The sequence below is a fragment of the Phalaenopsis equestris genome, unplaced genomic scaffold (assembly GCF_001263595.1).
Source record: "Phalaenopsis equestris unplaced genomic scaffold, ASM126359v1 Scaffold000002, whole genome shotgun sequence".
NCBI classification, from domain to species: Eukaryota; Viridiplantae; Streptophyta; class Magnoliopsida; order Asparagales; family Orchidaceae; genus Phalaenopsis; species Phalaenopsis equestris.
In genome coordinates this window covers 29015822-29020608 of record NW_018164444.1, presented here as the reverse complement: position 1 = coordinate 29020608, position 4787 = coordinate 29015822, and positions in this window count along the sequence as shown.

Here is a 4787-nt window from a genome sequence, read left to right as displayed (position 1 = left end):
TGCGGAGGCTGGAAGTTTCGTCGGGTCTTCAATCCAAAATAGGCTTTAAAATACCTTCTCTTCTCCTTCCTCTTTCAAATGAAGAGAAATGGTCTATTTATAAGCTCTAAGTGAAAGACATTTTGATTCTTTCATGAATAACTTCTCAAACCATCTAATCAAACAACCCATATTGGTTCCCCTTGATTACAAAAGATTTTTTAATATTTTAAGGTCTTAATGATCTCATAATTAAGCGAGCTTAAGCTCGCCGAATTCCTCATGTCGAGACACTTAATTTGAATATAAATATATCAAATTTAGAGTTCATTTGATCATTCAATTAATGATCCAAAACCTCCAAAAATGCTTTAATGGCTTGATTCGGGCTTGACTGGACTCAAATTGAACCAATTTTGGTATCATAGAGGCAATCATCTTGATTATAAACTTGTTGAAATCGCGCTTTAGATGATCTTGAATTTGAATCTAGAATACATATTGCTCAAAAAATACATAGAGATTCATATTAGGTGATAGAAATTTCTTGATAGAGCATCAATATAATGATAATGAAATAATTGCAATAGCCCACAAACTAATGAATAGGTAATAGGGATTTTACATATCAATGAAGTGATATTGAAAGATGAAGCAAGAAGGATTAAAGCCTTGGAGAGTGTAGATTCCAAATTGAAAAAATTATAATACACTCCTCTCAAGTAAATAATGAAATACGCATTTGCATAATCTTTTACATTTAAATCCTTGCAATATTCCTTATCAGATTAAAAATATTCAAGTCGAGCCACTCTCAACTTGAGCTTCATTATTTTTATCGAGTTTGAACTCGAGCTCAAGCTTAAGTCTACCAGCTCAAACAAGCTTGTTTATCATAAAAGAGATAAAATATTATTAATTTAAGATAATTTTATAATAAGATGATAATTAGGATGAGCAATTAACAAAAAAAAAAAAAAATCATCTAATATACCGTACAATATATTATTTTTTAAACAATTTTAAATACTTTAAATATAAAGTTTTCAATTTTAAATTATTATGAGAGCACTTTGTATTAATGTTTTTTAAACGAGCTAACAAGTTGAGTCGGGGGCCAGCTTGAGCTTGGTTTGTTAGCTCAATGTTCATGAGCCACTTAGCCTAGCTCGGTCGACTCACGAATCAACTTGACTCACTAAGATAAGTATATAAAGTTTGTGTTAATAATACAAAAACACAAGAATTGAGGGGTATGTATGTACATCTTTCAAAATATTGTGTAGTTGGAAATTTCACTTAATAGGCATAGGACCATACTTCATAATGATGATCTCTATGCATTCATTATTTGTGATGATTAGTAATTCTATTATTTATTTTGTTTGTAATTGAATATGATGTTCATACTACAAATTCTTAATCCAAATTAGTTAGATCGATTATGGTCAAAGATGAATTAAGGATGATTTGATCATTATCTAAGTCATCATTGAACAATGATTGAATAATGATATGACATTAGATCACTTATAATTGAAGATGAATTAATTACTATTTAATTATTGCTCTTAGATAGTTCAAAAATGATATGATCATTATTCAAAGATTTTTCGATCATCATTTAAAATATTTTCAAATATAGTTCAAGATTTTTCGATCATCACTGATCGCGTATAGACAAAATAAAAAACGCAGTTTACATATAAGCTGTTAAAACGTGCAAAACAAACGGTACATCGACATTTTCAAAAACGCTGCCACACTTATGAGCTGCCCCAAACAGGCCCTTAGTGATAGTTTTGAAGATTGTTTAACCATTGTTTGAAGATTATTCGCTTATTATTTAAAAATGATTCAAGGATGATGGTTTGATTATAATTGAAAAACTATTTAATCATTATTCAAAGATGATTTAATCTTCATATAAACATTATTCGATAATTAATAAAATAAATTTTGAACAATATTCAACTCTTATCAGATCTTTGTTTGATCATGATTCGAGTATCATTTGAAGATTGTTCGAACACATGTCACTAAAGCACCAAATGAGGGCTCATCTAGTTGATGGATTCCTTCAATTAAAGTTTTCTTTAATCAACCTTCTTCATAAGTCATACAACACTAATCCTTAGGGGCACCAAAATCATGTGTGAAAAAAATGTAGAGATACATTTAATTATATTTTCAATAGATGGGTTAGATTAAGTTTCTTAACCTAGACATAAACTTAATGTATCACAAATTTCTATACATTTACAATCTTGGATCTATCATTTATAAATTTTCACTTTTTAGTGCATAATGTTACATTTAGCCTTAGGCATTAGTATGAACTACTAATCAAACTAGAGAAAAATTCAAGGACATCCATGCTCAGAAGATCTAGGCATTTCTTCAAGCCTACTAAGTGTTTGATAGAAGGCTAATATGATGAGGATTTAGATCAAAATTACATTGCATCTTTTCATTACACTATCGACCTTCATATGCATTTGAATCATCTTGCTCACAGAGCAAGATCATAAGATATATTTTTCTGTCCATAACAAGCATTTGTAAACCACTTGTTTAAACATAGTAGTAAGTTAATTAATCATACTCTAATGCAACATTAATGATCTAAATTAGTTGATGTTCTCGAATTTGAGCATTTAGTCTCTCTTTGGACATTTCTTATTGATGCACTAAAATTAGGCATTCAAGAAGGTGTCGAATAGTTTTATTGGGCCTTTTACTCAACATATAATTAGTTATGAAGGCTTTTGTCTATAAAGCATAAAATCCATCTACATTCATTTTATTCTCATACTTGTGAACATATTGTGATCGTCTCATGCTCCATTATGGCAGAAAGAGCTAGCATCTTCTCTCAGCATCACAAGACTCTCTTGAAGCTCTCAATGTTATTTTAGCTACTATTTTTATTGATTTCACCTTTTTTTGTGTTGATAGTTAGTTTTTAATTTTATTTTGCTTGCATTTTGATGTGAAATGTAAAATATTTATCATCATCAACATAAGTTATTCTTATTAAACATTGCATAAATTGAATATGAAATGGTGTTATTGATGGCATAGCAAAGGGCTACGACAATGTGGCAATGGCAACAATGATAGTGGCGGCATGACAATAATTCGCTATAGGGTACATTGTATTTACAAACTCAACAAAGAAATTTTATTTTCCAAGTTACAGTCCTAACTCAATTTTTTTTTTAAATTATTAAATTTTATTTTTTAGTATAATATAAAATTTTAATATATATAAATATTATATTAATTTTGTTTATTTATTATTTAATTAATTCAAGTCAAATTGATCGTGTTGAGCTGATTTATAAATAGGGCTCAAAAAATTTGTTCTCATTTGACTCATTTGCTTAACGAACGAATCAAACATGAGAAGTAAGAGACGACAAATAAATTGCAGCGAATGGATTTGTGAAAAAGAAAATTCCTGAAATGAAATAACATTGTTTCACCTATTTCACTTGAGCTTAGCTAAAAGACTAGTTTTGTATAAAGACTCTTTACATTAAAGTTGATTTTTTACCAAATCTGACAAGAAATATAGAAAATTAGTTGAATATTTCATTTTCATATTTGTATAATATTTATACAATCTTCATGGATCTTCTAATAGAAAACATACAAAACAAATAATAATAATTTCAGAATAATTATAATAGTTGACAAATTAATGATTTGGCATTACAATTATTATGTGTCAAAAAATTCACGGCGATAGAGTGATAATTTAACGTCTTAGCATTATACGAAAGTCCATCACACGTACAAATAATTAGAAAAGTAACAAGAGTAGACATCGAGATTTTTACGTGGAAAAACTCTTGAAAGAGTAAAAATCACGTGACCTAACCCAATCAAAGCAATGCACTATATGTTTATAAGTGCATATATCTACTATTCTCGTGAATCATATAAGATGGAATTGCAATGTTGATATTACAATTGTACAATAGTAGTTTACTTATAATAGCCGCAATATAACTATAACAGATGTGGTTGATCACGAAAGCTATAATAGCGGCAACTGGCCATAGAGGATGCATTTGAAAGCTATATCGACAACACTTAAAGGCCATAGTTGGTTGTTCTACATGTTGTAGTCGACCACAAAGGGCGTAGTTGGTTGTTGCATGTGTTGTAGTCGGCCACAAAGGTTGGAAGTTGCAATATCATCAGTTGTCACAAAGGTCGTCTTTGGGGACTGCAATAGTGTCATTTGGTCATAAAGACCATGATTGGAAGCTGTAACAGTAGTAGTTGGTCACACAGATCGTAGTTGAAATCTATTACAGTAGTAGTTGGCTACATTGGCCATAGTCAGTAACTGCAATATTATTAGTTGGTCACATAAGTTATAGTTGGTGACTACAATAGTGTCAGTTGGAAGTAGTAATTGAAATTTATAGTGGTGGTTTGCTATATAAGTCGTTGCTGGTAGCTGAAAAAAAAATCAATTGACCACATAGGTCATAGTTGATGACTGCAATTGCGTCAGTTGTCCATAAAGATTGTACCTGGTCACTGTAATAACATCAATTGGTCACATAAGCTGTAGTTTGTAACTGCAATAGCTTCAGTTGGTCACAGAGGTCGTAGTTAAAATTTATAATAATCGTAGTTCGTGATTGCACCTCTTATCTCAAAATATGGCTACAATTTTATAGTGAACATTGCATTTGTCAGTATACGGTGTAAAGAAAGATACAAGTGTTACGTACAACTATCGTATTCTGGCTAAGAAGGTTGTAAGCAGTGGTTGCATGTGGCTGAAG